The sequence below is a fragment of the Nuphar pumila genome, chromosome 1 (genome assembly GCF_984573655.1).
Source record: "Nuphar pumila chromosome 1, dmNupPumi1.hap1.1, whole genome shotgun sequence".
NCBI classification, from domain to species: Eukaryota; Viridiplantae; Streptophyta; class Magnoliopsida; order Nymphaeales; family Nymphaeaceae; genus Nuphar; species Nuphar pumila.
The window spans coordinates 119501375-119520240 of record NC_143249.1 but is presented as its reverse complement, the minus strand read 5'-3'; the positions used below and the strand labels follow the sequence as shown (position 1 = coordinate 119520240).

At 37.2% G+C, this 18866-nt stretch overlaps 1 pseudogene across 1 annotated transcript in view; it reads right to left on the bottom strand.

Moving 5' to 3' along the window:
• Positions 1–1057: 1057 nt before the first annotated feature.
• LOC149849125 (villin-4-like) overlaps positions 1058–18866 on the bottom strand; it is a 62620-nt pseudogene continuing 44811 nt past the window's right edge. Inside the window, exons 16-23 of the transcript XR_016430715.1 lie at positions 12936–13064; positions 3217–3411; positions 2821–2961; positions 2556–2681; positions 2338–2403; positions 1745–2069; positions 1476–1642; positions 1058–1401 (exon numbers count right to left, since the gene is read on the bottom strand). The product of XR_016430715.1 is annotated as a villin-4-like (transcript). The remainder of the gene's footprint in view (positions 1402–1475; positions 1643–1744; positions 2070–2337; positions 2404–2555; positions 2682–2820; positions 2962–3216; positions 3412–12935; positions 13065–18866) is intronic.

The window sequence follows — 18866 nt, the reverse complement described above, 5'->3', positions numbered from 1 at the left end:
AATCTAAATCTAAATACAAAATGATGATAGGTTTAAAGGATCAAGCTTCCTTCTTAATAAACTTGAGACCCCATAACACAAATCACTTCATGGATTGTGAAAGAAACTTCCTTAACAAGCAGACCCTCGTGGAAATGTATGCTCATCGACTTCAAATGAACATGTTCACACACACAGCAGAAGGGACCAGAGAGCTCCCTCGTTATGTTCTAAAAAAAAAAAGAGAATGGTACGATCTGCTGATAAAAAAACTATGGCTGTCCTAACTAATATCACATGAACACATGGACACTGAATCAACCAACATGACCAACACGTCAGCAACAAAAAGAGCTCACAAGAATCCTCCTAATATGCATGATGACATGGTAAAATACCTGAACTTTGTGCTGGTGTTATGTGCTAGATGTTAGGACCTGTTTGTTTCCACAAGGGGGAAGAGAGTTCCACCACATTTCTCTTTTCATGTAAAAATCTTTTCATACCTTCCACATGAAAGGGGCTTTCATGGTAAAGCTCTGGAAGGAGTTTCTAGAAACCTCTGCCCATTCTTATGAAAGAGCTTTTCCTTTAATGGAATGAAACACTGTTGCGCAAGCTCGGAAGACAACCACCAAACTGCAGAATCTCTCCATGCGACCTCCCAACACAGAGTACTGCAGCAACAACCTCCACTTGATCGCCCAGTAAAAGACTTGGTGCAGGTCAAGAGAAAATAAGAAGGGCCAATAGTACAAAAAAGGGAGATTGAAAGGGAAGAAAAAAACATTTAAGACTTTATTGTTAGCCAATACTACAAAAAAGGAATGGCTTGTTGCACCGAATATTACACTTTCTTGTACACACAATTCCCCCGAAATGCAGCACAAACGACCTACAACAACTCTGTTGCACATCCCTTCTTTTTTTTTTTCGAGTAAAAGAATTAGCAAACAAATAAAATGAGAAAAGCAACCCCACGAAAAAAAACCTATGCTCACAAAAAAAAACACCAAGCAGCTGGAAAAAAAAACTGGATATTTGAACATTAACTACGAAAGGGCGAAAACCTGGCAAGTTTTTGAAGAAAATGCTCTTCTGGAGGAGAAACAGCTAAAAAAGCACTGCATCTGCCCTCGTTGCACGAATACTCGTCTGCACAGGGAGAACAATTTACTCAAACTGAAACAGGTGAGAAAATGATATTGAACGGTTATATGCCAATTCTTCATCAATATGATGCTTCTTCAATCCCCTCTAGCAGTTTGAAGGGGACTAGCGGCAAAAAGCATCAATTAAGGTCAGAAATCAGAACAGATGAAGAGCCATTTTAAGCTTATTCTGCTTCCACTTAGGCAACTTATAAAATTCTCCTTTTGTCATGCCAAACTTCTCCTTGAATTCTTCATTGGACAAATAAGTCTGCAAAAATTATACATGATAAGCAACAGAGTGAAATACACTGGCAATCACCTGTGCAAAATAGAAACTTTTACCTCTCTTTTGGTTACATCAATCTCAGTAACTGGTTCCGATGATGGCACTTTTAGGCGCTCATATGGGTAAACAGGGAGTCCTTCCTCATCTACTTCTTCCTTCACATCTTCCTGTATAGTGGGAGTAACATCTGGTGGACTTTTTAGTGGTGTTACAGGGCTTGCAGCTATTCATCAAAGATAGGAAGTATTAAATTCAAGAAACAAATATTTATTTTGTAAACTCTTATAAATTACCATTACATAATTATTTTGTAAAACAAATATACCTTTAAAAGATTGAGAAATGACATTTTCCTTGGCCGTCTCAAATGAAGAAGAAAGAGCAGCAATCACTGTTGACCTGGTGGCAGGGACCAACTTCACAGAGTCTGGTGTTGCAGATTTAGGATAAATTTTCCTCATAACAGGTGGTGGAGTTGAAAGATTCCTGGTATTTGGATTTTCAAAAGTAGCCGCAAGTGCGTTGAAGGCAGGAGATCTGCCTCTTACACGGGCTCGGTCTGGGCTGAAAGACACGCTTCTCGTGCGCTGAGATTTGTCTGGAATGATAGACCTTCCTCCATATGATGCAGGTGACCGCCTCTTGGGCTTCTGGTTATGGTATGATGTTAATTATGTATCAAAATTGCTACATCATTCAGTCACATATAGGAATGATGAAAAGATGAACAAAAGAAACTTCTCTAAGTTACAGTATTTTTAACAGAATCAATGAAAAACCAAGCGTGTTGCACATGAGCTATGGGCAACTGGCCAAACCAAAAAGCAATTCATTGGTGTGTGTGTGTGTGTGTGTGTGTGTGTGTGTGTGGGGGGGGGGGGGGGGGGGGGGGGGGGGGGAGAAGAGACAGACACGTACAACCAGAGCTGGTGTAACTCCATTCTTCAAAATAGCAAGCTTTCTTTGGAACGAATTACCATGCATCTGCAACAGAAGAGAATGTCGTTCAAGAACAAAAAACTTATTAATTTGTCACTGATCAAGAGAGGTTTATTATCAAGTTAAAAGAGATACTCAAAATTATAGATAACATCAAGTAGCAAAACAACTAATGCTAATAAGCTCATTTGACCTACCGCTGACTTTGCAGTGTCCCATGTGAAGAAGCGTCTGAAGAAGGATGGCTCAATACCTTCCATAATAATATATATCAGAGTCTGATGAGATAATTTTTCCAGGAGAAAGTCATGCTCCAAAAATTTCTGTTGAGAAAGCATGAACACTTCCAGTAAAAAAATCTCATTCCAAAAATTGGAGTTCAGAAAGGATAAGCTTAACAAGGAGATATCTTAAAAGCTGGACATTTTACATAAAAGAAGAGCTTGAAGTGTGCATAGATACCTCTCCTATATCTAGTGCTTGCATTTTGCTCTTGGAATCCACTTGCTTCCCAACCCAAACAAAGACTTCGGAGTGACAGTCCAAAATGAAGATGTCTTCTGTCATCAAATCATCTTGGCTGAAATTAAATATCTCTGTAACCTGCATCAGCAATGATCCTTTTAACCAGCAGAAGTGAATAGCTCACCTACACTAGAATTTCTGACGGAATAAGAAAAAGAATGTTCAAGTTTCTATAAGAATTAAAGTTTACATGGGTCAACTCGAATAGAAAATACCGAGGTATTGTTCACACACCTTTAAATTTCCTGCATACCAGTGCACGAAACAACATCCATGGTCCAATGACAGATACAGTGTATCAGTCTCAATACAAGTGAAAACAATTAATAGGACAACAAAACTACAAAAAAACTATCTATGAATTAATGTCTTAATCTTACCTTTTGAAAAATGGCAACAGAATAAATGAGGATCACCTTCAGGCACAGGTGATATCTTTTGATTAGGGTATTCACCTTTTCCTCCAAGTAATTCCCAGAACTGTTCAGATTCTGAACCTTCCTTTTGTGGTTTGGATTGAATATTTGGCTGTAAACAAGTTCAAAATAGTTACCCCTTTTTGGGCACAAAGCAACTAGAATGAATATATTCATGAACCAATTGTATGCAGTGGCTCTCTGCTTAACGTTGAGTAATAAGCACAGACCGTTGAGGCATGCACCTCACAAAGCAAGGCACAATTCTCCACAATGATGGTATATTCGTTCAAATAATTAACTTGTACCAAACACTGATGATATTGAAAAAGAATAACAACCATAATGTAGACCTAAAAAGTAACCTGCATTTTAATACATTTTCTAGCTCACTTTTCGGCCCCTTTATATTTCCTTTTATCTCAATCTTTGTATAAGCATAAAACTCCAAGTTCCAGTGCAAACTCCTACTTTCATTTGTTTACTAGTAAAGTTAACATGCAATATCATTGACCTATTTTTCAAAATATTTAGGAACCCTATCTTTACCATGATTAATATAGGTTAATCTCAAAGCTTTTACACGTATTTCAAAGACAGAATTGAACTTTTCCATATTTGGCAGTGATCATGCATAATTTATTCATAATTTTATATATTTTGTATGCTTAATATACTGTGAAATTAACATTAAAAATTCATGTTTGCATTGTCCTGCAGGGTAGCATTTGATCTCAATTACAGAAAAAAATAAACAAGTTTGGACCCACGTAAGTTTTTAGAAAAAATCAGTTTTCATTAACAGGTTTTTAGAAATTACTTTTTAAAAGAGATGGTTTTGTAAAATTCTGGAAAATTAAGACACTCTTTTAGAAAAAATTCTGAAAACACCCCCTAACCTTAATTAACTTTATAAATATGATGATTTAGAGAGAGGGAGGGTCTTTCCCTCGTAGAAAAAACATGCCTCTCTCTCTCAACCGGCCTCCCTACCATCTCTTTCTTCTTTCTCCTCTCCTTTTCTTCTTCCTTTTCCTCGTCGGCTTGGAGTTTTCTTCTTTTGCATCGAAAGTGCATGACGTGTGCAATCAAGAAGGGAAGGCCGCTTTGTTCTCCCCACAATCCATCGGAGGCGAACCGCAGGTGTGCTTCTTCTCCCCCCTTCTCTTTACATATTGCTGCATATAGATAGTTTTATTCATTGATACATGTATTAGTTTTTTTATATTAGTTTGCAGCATATTTTAGATTTCTGATTAATTTATTTTCCTAGCATAGGTTAGTTTTTTTAGTATGCTTAAATAAAAAATAGAAAAAAATCAGGCTACCTTTTTTCTTAGATCGGTCGATCTGAGCTGACCAGATCTGATTATTCTGCAAGGCAGCCAACAGACCAAATTCAGCAAGCACATTGATCAAATCTGCCAGCGCAAACTTGATCTCCCAATTTTTTTTTACGCTTGATCTGTTAGCCGAGCTGCATCGGGCTCAACCTGGGATCGAGCCAGCCCTGATCTGACCAACAGTTCTGCCAAGCCAGACCAAGTTGGCTAAGTCTGATTTATTTTTATTAGATCTGCCATAAGCGGCAGATCTGATCCACTATCATTGCTCAGACCCTGATCTGGATAAATCAGATCCAGCCCACACTGATCCGGTCTGCCATATCAAACCCTATTGACTCAACCGTAGCCAAGCCAGACCAGACCAATCTGTTCGGTCAACAGATCTGCCAACCAAACAACACTCTAATCTGCACATATTTTTTTTATATAGATATATTCGGTCTGTTGAACTGAGTGAAAATCGACTTAGCCTTGAATTCGACCAGATCAACATACCTAGCCTGTTCAAATCAGCAGATCAATTTGTGGCCAATCAGTCTGCTGCCATTTAAAGTCTTGTCTGATTAATTTTTATTGCACATCCGATTTTCTAATCAGATCCTAGCAGGGCGCAGCTGCATTAGGTTGTGTGTTTTCTTTAGTTTATTAGTCTAATGCTAGGGTAGTATATTTATTTTTAGATTTTGTTCTCTTCGATACATTTAGATTTTTGGTTTTTAGATATAGTTATTATTCTTTTGCAACTGACTTTAACTAGATTAAATAGTCTTAGTTTTTTTTGTGGTCTTGCATTTTGCAGGTGGGTACAAGCTTGTTGATTAGAACGCGACAGCGAGGGCCGTGCACATGCAGACAACGGAAGCTAGATCGCGAGCGAACAGAACCCTGCAGTTTTTAATTTTCTTTATTTTTATTTTTTTGGGGCCTCTGGCCATTTAATTTATTGGGTTGTAATAATTTTATTTCTGCTCGAACCTCTGTAATAAGGTAGTTTGTTTTATTTACATTTTATTTAAGGCAATAAAGATTATTGTTATCGTAGAGTACAAAGTTCTAAACATGTTCACTGAGTTTGACCCAAACTTCACCACTAGTATGAACCGGTTAATTTAAGATTTGATGCACGGTTTGCACTGGTAGTTTTTATCAAAAAATCTCTTTTAAAAATACCTTTAAGAAAAGTTGCATCAATTTTTTTGCACCATTGCCGAAGAACAACGATTTAAGATTAAGTATTGACTTTCTTTCACGTATATTTAGGATTGCTAGTTTGCTTTTGTATTTATTAGGATTACCTAGTTTACTTTTATGCTGATATTTAGGACGGTTTAGGTTGCTTTTGTTTATTATCTAAGACTATTAGAACCACGTTAAGTGTAAACCATAAAGCCAACTTACTTTTTCTGCACGGCCTACCTACTAGGGTACCATTTTAGGTGACTGATCATGCAATTTACTTTCAAGCTCTATACTTGCATTTGAGTGGTGATTGTTTATTTTCTATATTTTTTGCTTGCTTCGTGATGTGGTTTGATCGTGATTGCACGTTAGTGTAGGTACAAAACTAATTTTTTGAATGTTTGCTAAACCGGGTCTAACTGCGGTATATGCAAGGGCAACGCTCCCAAGACCCCTACCTCCAAACCGCGCTTCCCAATCCGAAACAATTGTTTAGGAGCCGCTCGCCACAAGCGAGAGCAATGGGTGAGGAGGTCCCAACACACCCACTTCATCCCTAATGAGTACACCTCAGCCTCTTGCATCACAAGACCGGATGTAGGGGCAAACACCTTTGAAATCAAGGTCCGCATTATTCAAATGCTTTCATATTTCTATGACCTTAGTAATGAGGATCCTTATCGCCACCTTGATGAATTCCTACAAATTTGCTCAATTGTGCAAATTCACAACCTTGGCGATGATGCCTTAAGGCTTACGCTCTTTCCTTTCTCTTTGAAAGATAAGGTGAAGCATTGTTTGAAGTCCATCGACTTGATTCGAATTACCACATGAGAACAACTTGAAAAAGAATTTTAAAGAAATAATTTTCCATTGTTAAAACAAATCAGTACAAGAAAGCAATCACTAGCTTCTTACATTTGGAAGGAGAGCAATTTCATGAAACATGAGAAAGGCTCAAAGACCTCTTGAGAAAAAGCCATCACTACCAAGTACTTAAATGACAATTGGTGCAATATTTTTATGACAGTATTACTGAGAAGAACTGTCAAATGGTGGATACTGCTTGTGGGGCCACATTCATGCTAAAAAACGAAGACGAAGCATGATCGCTTTTTGAAACATTAAGTGATAACTCTATGCACTATGTCTCATCTTCAAGGTTTGATAGGACCACTTCCAATCCAAGTGGTCCTAAAAATGGAAGAATTTTACAAGTTGGGTTCATCCAAGAGCTGCAAATCAAAGTGGATCAACTATTAGCCGGTCCAACTACAATAAATCAAGTGAGCCAACTGTGCGAGTTATGTGCTAGCCCTGCACACTATATAAGAGATTGTCCGGCAGCACCTCACTATCTTGAGTTTGTTCAGAAGCAGGTGAATGTCGCTCAAGGTTTCGCCAGACCGGTGCATGATCCATATGCACCTACTTATAATCCGGGTTGGCGAAATCCACAACAGCAAACTCTTGCTCCTTCTCAGGCCCAAGTTAGGTCAGGCAGCTATCCATCAAGCTACCAAAGACCCAATTTCCCTCAGGCTCAGGTTATGTTTAGCCAGCATCCGTCTCAAGAGCCTGACTCAAGTCAAACCTTTGAAGAAAAAATGTTTTAGGCTTTTGCTGACATAAAGTCAAATTTGAACTCCCACACCCAGTCAATAGCGAAACTAGAGATACAGTTGAGACAATTTGTTGAGGCGTTAAGCAGGTATAGCGAGGAGAAGCTACCTAGCCAACCAATGGTCAATTCTAAGGGAAATGAACCTATCAATGGCCTGCATATGACTGACTCACACCAAGAGCAGGCTAAGGCTATCACTACCCTTAGGAGTGGAAAGAAATTTCATGGTACCAAGGAGACGACTGAAGAGTTTCAGAGACAGAAGAGTGATCAGTCGGTCCCCTTAGATTTACCCCAGAAAAGTGGGAAGGCCTTACAACCAAAGCCTTCTAGATCGTATATACCCAAAGCCCCCTTACCTGAAGCACTGGAGAAGTCGAAGTCCTTTGGCAAGCAAGGGGTAAAAATGTAAGAAATGCTTAAAATATTCAAGCATGTACAAATAAACCTCCCCCTGCTAGATGTCATCCAGCAAGTGCCTGCATATGCAAAGTTTCTTAAAGAACTTTATACACAGAAAAGAAAATCAAGATCTCTGCCCAAGAAGATCTTCTTCACTGGGCAAGTGAGCTCAGTGCTTCGGCACCAAGCTCCACATAAACTCAAAGATCCTGGGGCACCGATTATCTCTTATGTTATAGGAAACATAACAATCGAGCGTGCTTTACTCGATCTTGGAGCTAGTGTAAATATATTGTCGAGTTCTCTGTATGATACTTTCGAGATTGGGGTCATAAAACCCACATCGATCACCCTATAATTGGCCGACAGGTCTACAAGATTCCTCGTGGAATATTGGAGGATATGTTAGTCAAGGTCGATCATTTTTATTTCCCTTTTGATTTTATTGTTTGGGATATAGAAGGCACTGATAGCGTTCGCCAGACCCTCATCATTCTGGGCAGACCATTCTTGGCTACTGCCAATGCTTGTATTAATTGTCGTACTGGGGCGATGGATGTCTCATTTAGCAACAAGCAAATGCGATTAAACATCTTTGATACTGCCATGAGACCGACGAAAAATAACGAATGTTTTCATGTGGATGACACTAATCCTTAATGGGAGCAATTTGATCCACCACAGTTGGAAATTTGCATGAATGGCTTTTCGGTTTGTGGCTCATTAATTGAGAATTGCCTCCATAAGTTTCAAAAAGTTCTTTAAAAATGCATAGAGACTAATTTTGTTCATAGTTGGGAAAAGAGTCATTTAATGATCCAGCAGGGTATAGTTTTAGAACACATAATGGACAGGGCAAAGGATGAAACCATATATCTCAGACCTCCCGATTGAGCATGACCTTGAGTCCATTGATCTCATAGACGATGAAAGGTAAATAGAAATCCATCTGGCTGAAGACGTAAAACTTAGCACTTTTTCAGAAACAACCCATATGATTTTTGAGAAACTCAAAAACCTGTGATATTGTAAAATAGGGTGCATTTTTTTGTAACCCAATAGTTTTTGCTACTTATTTCTTTCTTTTTGTTCTATGAGCATGAATGATAGATCATCTATACATTCCACTTTTTTTATAATATTTATGAGTTATAGGTGATAGGGCAGCTTGGAGCCTTTCAAGGAGCAATTACAAAGCCACTTCAACAGGAAATCATGTATTTGTGTGTGCGTGATGGTGGTGTACTGATAAGGCATAAATCAGTGCATACGGGATTTCATCGCATACATCAGGTGGTATTTATCATTTCTCTCATGTTTCTTTTGTTCCCTAGTGTGCATTCATTCGGTTGCATATAAGTATGGGGGGTGTCACTGAGGACAGTGTCATTTACACATGGGGGAGGGTATAGTATGCATACCTTTTTTCTGTCCATGTATCTGTTCTAATAAAAACCCATAAGATTAGGGGTTGAGAAATAAGTTTTTAAGCACATGTGAATGTTTTACATAATCTGACATGTTAGAGAATTTTTAAGCTCCATGTGAAATTTTTTTTCTGAAACTAATTGAGAAAGAGTAGTAATTTATGTGGATTTTAAAGAAAAGATTGTATATGAATGTTAGAATTTGTTTTGAATCACAAATATGAATATGCACAGCTTTATTTTTTAAAAACTAAGCAAATGAAAAATATCAAAAATAAGATCTTCAAAAAAAAAAAGCATGTGTTTAGTTGTTTGATGTCATGGTTGTTCCCTAGTAGCTGGGCTCAAACACAAGTTGAAGTGTTTGCTTCCCATGTTGAAAAAGACAATGAAGGAGATCACTTCTTTGTCTAGTCAATATTTGTGGCCTATTTGGTTCGAGCAAGTAGGGCCTAGGGGGTGTTTACACCTGGTTTAGGAGCCACCAGCCCGGAAGCTTGTTACATGGACTTTATAGAAAGCCTAAGAGACGTTGACATTGCACATGATAGGAAGAAAACTATACGTAACTATGAAAAATCCAAGGTCTAGTGACTCGAGCAATTAAATCTGAGGGATACTTTGTATCTGGTGCCTTAAGGTCGTCTGGCCTGGAAGTCACTGACCCAAAGCTTGCTACATGGGTCACGAAAACCTGAAAATTGATATAGTGCTCAACTGAAAAAAAAAAGTAAAAATGCGTGAAAAAATGAAAAAGAAAAAGAAAGCAAAAAGAACAAGAGCTTAATGAAAATTCATTGCTTAAAAATAGTTATGAAAAACTGTGCAGATACAAGTGATGATGAATGGGCAATAGTATGATTGTACTTTATTTTCTGAGAAAAAAGCATAGATAATTGCAAATTTTAGAAAAGTGAAAGAAAAAGTTTTCCTTCTGTGGCGGCATGTTAGAACTCTAAATATGTTGTGAAAATGTAATTCCATGAAATATTTGTTAAGACAAATTTCTTAACTGCCTAATATTTTTTTAAAGGAATTCTTATGTATACGTGACAGAGAAGTTTGTGAGTGACATCACTGTAAACCCTCACGAGACCTTACTCGTCTACCGAGATAACCTAAGGATTTAAAGGACTTGTTGCATATACTAAATGCAACCGTGATTCCTACGAAAGTGAGTTAAGTTATTGATTTGCATGTTTTGCTTTGCTTTGCTTTGCTTTGCTTTGCTTTGCTTAAGGGCAAGTTTGTTCGAGGACTATCAAACGATAAGCATGGGAGAATTTGATCATGCATAATTTATTCATAATTTTATACATTTTGTATGCTTGATATATTGCGAAATTAGCATTAAAACTACATGTTTAACTAGTATTTGTGCATTGTCGTGTAGGGTAGCATTTGATTTCAATTACATAAAAAAATAAAAAAAGTTTGGACCCACATGAGTTTTTTTAGAAAAATTTAGTTTTCATTAATAGGTTTTTAAAAATAACTTTTTAAAAGAGAAGGTTTTATAAAATTAAGACACTCTTTTAGAAAAATTTCTTAAAACACCCCCTAACCTTAATTAACTTTATAAATATGATGATCTAGAGAGAGGGGCGCCTTTCCCTCATAGAAAAACACGCCTCTCTCTCTCAACCGGCCTCCCATCCCTCGCTTTCTTCTTTCTCTTCCCCTCTTCTTCTTCCTTTCTCTTCCTTTTCCTCAACGGCTTGGAGTTTTCTTTTGCATCGAAAGAGAGTGATGTATGCAATCAAGAAGGGAAGTTTGCTTTGTTCTCCTCAATCCATCGGAGGCGAACCCCAGGTGTGCTTCTTCTCCCCCCTTCTCTTTACATATTGTTGCATATAGGTAGTTTTATTCATCGATGCATGTATTAGTTTTTTTTATATTAATTTGCTGCATAGTTTAGATTTCTGATTAATTTATTTTCCTAACATAGGTTAGTTTTTTTTAGTCTGCTTAAATAGAAAACACAAAAAAATCAGGCTACTCTTTTTCTTAGATCGGTCGATCTGATCTTCCGATCAGATCTGATTATTCTGCAAGCCCAGCCAGCAGACCAAATTCAGCAAGAACGTTGATCAAATCTGCCAGCGCAAACTTGATCTACGATTTTTTTTTACGCTTGATCTGTTAGCCGAGCTGCATCAGGCTCAACCTGGGATCGAGCCAGCCCTGATCTGACCAACAGTTCTGCCAAGCCAGATCAAGTTGGCTAAGTCTGATTTATTTTTATCAGATCTGCCATCAGCGACAAATCTGATCCACTATCATTGCTCAGACCCTGATCTGGATAAATCAAACCCAGCCCACTGATCTGGTCTACCATATCAAACCCTATTGACTCAACTGCAGCCAAGTCAGACCAGACCAATCTGTTCGGTCAACAGATCTGCCAACCGAACAACACTCTAATCTACACATTTTTTTATATAGATATATTTGATCTGTTGAACTGAGTGAAAATCGAGTTAGCCTTGAATCCGACCAGATCAACATACCTGGCCTGTTCAAATCAGCCGATCAATTTGTGGCCAATCAGTTTGCTGCCATTTAAAGTCTTGTCAGAATAATTTTTATTGAACATCCGATTTTCTGATCAGATCCTAGCAGGGTGCGGCTGCATTAGGTTGTGTATTTTCTTTAGTTTATTAGTCTAGTGCTAGGCTATGTCACATAGGTGCGGATGTGGGTGCGGGGAGGATATATATATATATATATATATATATATATATATATATATATATATATATATATATAGAGAGAGAGAGAGAGAGATAAAAATAGACTTGATTAGGGTTAACTGAATCTACTTTTGGATAGAAATGGACCTCAATGTGGTTGACTTCACCTAACACAAAGGAAGTTGTGCCCAAGTGTCGCACCCGCCTAGGTGCGGGTGCGATGCAGGTGCGGTGCCCTGTTAGAAGAGCCCGTGTGACATAGGTGCTAGGTCTTAGGATAGTATATTTATTTTTAGATTTTGTTCTCTTCGTTAGATTTAAATACATTTAGATTTTTAGTTTTTAGATTTAGTTATTATTCTCTTGCAACTAACTTTAACTAGATTACATAGTCTAGTTGTTTTTTCTGTGGTCTTGCATTTTGCAGGTGGGTACAAGCTTGTTGATTGGAACGCGACAGCGAAGGCCGTGCACGTGCGGACAACAGAAGCAAGATCGCGAGCGAACAAAACCCTGCAGTTTTTACTTTTCTTTATTTTTATTTTTGGGGGCCTCTGGCCATTTAATTTATTGGATTGTAATAGTTTTATTTTTGCTCGAACCTTTGTAATAAGGCAGTTTATTTTATTTACAGTTTATTCAAGACAATAAAAATTATTCTGCGTAGAGTTCAAAGTTCTAAACTCATTCCCGGAGTTCGACCCGAACTTCACCACTAGTATGAACCGATTAATTTAAGATTTGATGCACAGTTTGCACTGATATCGAAAAATCCCTTTTAAAAATACTTTTAAGAAAAGTTGCATCAGGTAGCATCTATAACTTTAGAGTGGATTGATGCTAATATTAAGAAAAGAAATATGTATCAATGATCTTTGCCTTTCTGTTTTTGAAGGTCACCTTGCAACAAATTCACTAAGATATACCTTGTGCAATGAAAGAGTAGAAAGGGAGATGTAACTAACCTTGATTACATCCAATTGCCTCTCTACAAGCTCCTGGTTCTCTGTTGTGGTAAGGCTTCCAGACCAGGTAAAGACTGTGGAACCAGAATGCAGTATGTAACAATAGGAGGAATTCAGAGATGCAGCGACCTGGTTTTAAACATCCGTATATACAACAGATTAATTTTATCGGTCTATAAACAATTTCATTTACTGCATTATTGAAGGCAAAAAATTCCCTTTGCTGGCCCCTGAGCTGAAATTAAGGAATTGTGTATGATATCATATGAAAATAAAATAGACTTAAAACAAACATAAGATCTCTGGTTATTTCACAACAGCATTAAAAAGCATGTTCACAAGAAAAAGAAGTGCTGCACATTATTAATATGGATGCCATCTATGTTGCATAAGTGCCAAAGGTGCAAGATGAAAATTTCAAAAAACTTGGATGTGGGGGCAAGGTGTGTGTGTGTGTGTGTATATATATATATATATATATATATAGTGGTCATCACTCCCAACATCAACAAATACTAAGGTTACAGCCATTTCTTATTGGTCGTGAGAAGAATTTTGCGGTGAATCGTTACGATTATGAGCAGTATGCATAGCTTAGTGTGGAAATGCCATGCACATAGACAGCCTCTCCTGTTACACTCTTTTGGTGTTGATTGTGACACTGAAGTGTAAAAACGCTTGCCTTGGCACTAGCTAATGTGCACATATCAGATCAATGGCTGGTTTCTCTGCCATGTTTCCAATTTGCAAGCTGTTTTATAATTTTAGCATCTTATCCATATACACATGCAGCACTTCAAATTTACATTGTGTAATGTCAATAGAAAATGGTTTTATTGGGAAGATTTGGTTCTATTGATTAAATCATGTCAGAATTGTTTTTTCGTGCATTTTTTTGGCAAAACATTAGCAGAAATAAATAAATTAAAAATCAAGAAAAAAATATTGCAAAATAACAAAAGAATAAAATATGTAAAACTAAAATACCCCCCTCTATGAGATACAGTGAATGTAAACATAAATATTAAAATGATGTTGGTCTTTCAAAATACTGACGATATTTGTTACCATGTTGTGAACCGGACCAAAAGCTCAATGGGTCTGCATTTTAAAACTGTACCAGACCATATACCAACTTAGGTTGGTCAGAATGCGTCAACCAACTGGTTTCATGAGTCCGGTTTGTTTTTACTGACCATAACTTGATTACCTTAGAACTAGGTGGGTTAGATATTGAAAGCAAAAAATCAAGCAAGTTCTCGCCAAACATACACCAAATGAGGGTGTCTTGGAATTACAAACATTGGAAGTTTCTTCTTTTTCTTTTTCTTTTTTGAGAAAGGCTACGACACCTTTACACATGCCATCAAACATGTTATATCTTACTCTAAGTGGTGACTTTTTTGCCAATGGTTTTGTTGAAGACAAGTGAGATGAAAATTAAGTTAAAAAATCTCAAAAGTAGATCTGTGTTATAGTTCAATTAATATTCTTGCACTCCTGGAGATGCCCAGTGATCAATGCATAATTCTTATGCATATTATATTTATTTCATGTGCATGATTATATGTGAAACAAGGCTAAATACCCATGTTTAATCGAGTTTTGGCATGATACTTTGTATATTTCAAAAAGAGAAAAAAAATTGTGCAAAGTAAACCCATTTGAGTTTTTTGAAAATAATTATTTGTAACAGTATTAGGTACGGATATTATTAATATTATTAGTGTTTATGCACCTCAAGTAGGTTTAGATGATTCCATTAAGCAACAATTTTGGGAAGATTTAGATGGAGTAGTACAAGGGATATCTTATGGAGTAGTACAAGGGATATCTCCAATTATTTGTTTTCATTTTATGTATAGCATCATTGATGCTGTGATTCATTCCCAGCATTAGCATTCACGCCTCATCCCCTTCTGTTCCTTTTTTTTCCTTTCAGTAAATATCAATGTGATCTCATTCATGATTTTCTTTCGTAGGCTCGTACATGTTCGTGATTAGATCATTTTGAGTATTGTAATTCTCATATATGTTGCATTTGGTTTCCTTTGGATCATAGGCTGTTTTTTTTATTCTCTCATTGATTTTCGAGTTAGCGGGTGGCATGAGAAAAGTGGCTAAGGAGGTATTGGGTGAGTCTAAAGGCGGTGCACCACTAGGTAAGGATACATCATGGTGGAACGAGGATGTCAAATTAGCTATTAAGGTTAAAAGAGAGTGTTATAGAAATCTAAGTAAGAGTCGTGATAATGAGAATTTGGAGAAGTATATGATAGCAAAGAAGGAAGCTAAAAAAGTTGTTCGAAACGCGAGGGCTAAGGTATATAAGGAGGTTTATGACAAGTTGGATACCAAAGAAGGCGAGAAGGATATTTATAGGCTTGCAAAGATGAGAGAAAGGAAATCGAAGGATTTGGGTATGGTTAGATGTATCAAAGATGAAACGCAAAGGGTTTTAGTCAAAGATGAGGAGATTAAGGAGAGATGGAAAGATTATTATGATAAGCTATTTAATGATAGTCATGCTCAAGATCTTGGAGACTTCTCCATTCCTTTTCATGAGATTAATCGTGACTTCATGCGCAAGATTCAAAAGAAAGAAATTGCAGAGGCTTTGAAGAAAATGAAATCAAGAAGGGCAGTTGGCCCAGATGGTATACCTATTGAGGCTTGGAAATGCTTGGGAGAGTAAGGTTTAGAATGGTTGACAAATCTTTTTAACTTGATTTGGCGAACAAATAAGATGCCTAATGAGTGGAGGAAGAGTACTTTGGTGCCTTTATATAAGAATAAGGGTGATATACAAGATTGCACAAACTATCGTGGTATAAAACTCATGAGTCATACTATGAAACTTTGGGAGAGGGTGATTGAGTCTAGGTTGAGGAAGGTTGTCATGATATCGGAGAATCAATTTGGTTTTATGCCTGGAAGATCAACTATGGAAGCTATACATCTTCTTAGACAACTTATTGAAAGATATAGAGAGAGGAACAAAGATTTGCATATGGTTTTTATTGATTTAGAGAATACATACGATAGAGTACCTAGGGACGTTCTCTGGTGGGCAATGATGAAGAAAGGTGTTTCTCTCAAGTACATTAGTATAATTAAAGATATGTATGAAGGAGTAGTAACCAATGTCTGCACTTGTGGAGGGGTGACAACCAATTTTCCGATAACGGTTGGGTTACATCAAGGATCTGCTTTAAGCCCTTTCCTATTTGCGATAGTGATGGATGAGCTTACGAGATCAATTCAAGAAAATGTACCGTGGTGTATGTTGTTTGCTGATGATATTGTTTTGATTGATGAGTCTAGAGATGGGGTTAATGCTAAGTTAGAATTATGAAGACAGACATTGGAAGCTAGAGGTTTTAAGTTGAGTAAGAGTAAGAATGAATATATGGAATGTCAGTTTAGTAAGCAACGAAGTAGTGATGGGAGTGTAGTGAAGCTTGGTGAGCAAGAAATACCGGTGAATGATTATTTCAAATATTTGGGATCCATCATTCAAAAGTATGGAGAAATTGATGGAGATGTAAATCATAGGATAAAGGTTGGGTGGATGAAATGGAAAAGTGCAACTGGAGTGTTGTGCGATCGTAGAATGCCATTGCGGTTGAAGGGAAAGTTTTATAGGACGACTATTAGACCCGCTTTACTATATAGTACGGAATGTTGGGCTGCCAAGAGACATCATATTCAAAAAATGAGTGTAGCTGAGATGCGGATGCTTAGATGGATGTGTGGAAATACAATAAAAGATAAGATTCAGAACGAGGAGATACGTAAGAAGGTAGGTGTTGCACCCATTGAAAATAAGATGCGAGAGAATCGTTTACGGTGGTTTGGACATATTCGGCGAAGGCCTAATGATGCTCCAGTTAGAAGGTTGGAGAAATGGGAAAATATATTAGTTAAAAGAGGTCGGGGTAGGCCTAGGAAGACTTGGATGGAGATGATAGGAAAGGATATGAATGCTTTGAACCTCACCGAGGACATGGCATTGGATAGAAATGATTGGAGGAAAAGGATTCATGTGGAAGACCCAAAATGAATTTCTTTTTTGGTTCATATCGCTGACCCCAATTGTTTTGGGATGAAGGCGTAGTTGTTGTTGTTGTTGTTGAATTATTTGTAACAGCTTTTTTTGAAAATAGTTTTTGAAAAAGGATGTCTTTTGAATTTCTTAAAAATGTGTGGAGTCTTTTAGAAAATTTTCTTAAAACAAGCTTGATCCCTAGTTTTTTTTTTTAGAAATAGTCTCATTAGAGGTTGAGAGGGGCGTCTTCCTCTTGGGATTCACGCCCTTCATATCCTCTCTCTCTCGCTTCTCACTCTTCTCCAACCGGTCCCTATCCCTCTTTCTTCTCCTTTTTCTTCTTTTTCTTCGTCTTCTTCTCTTCTTTCCCTATCTTTTGTCGGCTTCTTCTTCTCCCTGTCATTGGAGGGTGGTGGTACACGTGTGATTTCATTGGAGGACCGCTCTTCTTCTCAATCCCTCTGTCGAAAACGACCGCGAGGTGCATTTCTTCTCCCCCGTCTTTCTATAGCTTCACATTTAGATTAGTTTATGTTTATTTTTTATAATACATAAATACTACATCATCATTGCATATAGTATAGCCTGATCTTTGCATATTAGTTGCATCTAGTTTAGATTGTTTTTTTTTATCGAATGCATAAAATCATGTTTAGTATTTCATACAGCGTAGGTTAGTTTCTGCAGTTTTGTCATAGGTAGAATAGCAAAAAAAATATTTATTTCAGCATCATATAGTCGATTTTCTTTTCTTCTCGCAGTTAGGCTGTTTATTTTTTTTTTTGCTGATCTTTCTTTGATAGTGACGCTAAATCGGGTCTGATCGGCTCTTGATCACACCTGAACAAGCACAGCAGTGCTTTTCGGATTAGGCGAGTGTTGTTGATCTGCACATTCAAGAACCTGTATTCTTTAGCCAGATCCAACGCCAAAACCGACTTGACAGAGCCTTTGAGAAACGCAGAATAGTGTGATTCTCAGATCACGTTTTTCTGTATTTTGTTTTCCGAATGCTGTGAACTGCAAATCAAGCATACTTGCGTGATTTGCAGTGTTTGCACACAAGAAAGATCAGACTAGATCAAGTCGATTCGCAAATCTGAAGGAACCGACTGTATTCTGATTTGACAGATCCAGCGTTAAATTGGCTTGATCAGGTTCTGTCGATAATTCTGATTTGCAGGATTCAGAAATTACGTGAACCAGTGTGAATTGCTGATCACACAGATTTTTTTTTCAGATTAACTATCTTGGTTAATCTGATCAGCTGGCGCATCACCAGTAGCATGAATCACGTGGGCTAGCGTGATTAACTCTGGCCAAGTTGTTCCCAGATCCGTGTAGTGGCTGCAGCATGCATTAGGTTAATTTTGTTTTAATTTCAGTAGTTAATTCGTGGTTGGTTAGTTCAAGATTTTTATATTAATTAGTTAGACTAGTTTTAGTTTTTCTTATAATCGGTTAGGTTAGATTTGGTTTACTTTTGTGTCTTGTAATTAGTTAATTAGTTTGCTTCGACGTTATTAGTAGTTAACTTGAAGTTCAATAATTCATAGTTAATTAGTTAGACTGTTTTAATCTTTCTTGAAAGTAGTTAGTTAGCTATATTTAAGTTGTCACTGATTTTGATTTTTTATAACTAACCCTCGTGTTTTAGAAAGTCGTGTGCTGCGTTTTCTTTTTCTTGTGTTTCGGGCTTTTGCTCTTTTGTGTTTTGCAGGTGGGTTCACTTTGAAGGATAAGAGCGCGATAGCGAAGGGCCGTGCACATTTTACGAGAAAAAGGCTAGATTGTGAGAAAAAGAAGATGTGCAAATGTTTACTTTTCTTTTATTTTTTTAGGACCAAAGAGTCATTTATTTTAAGTTGAGTTTGTAACAAGGC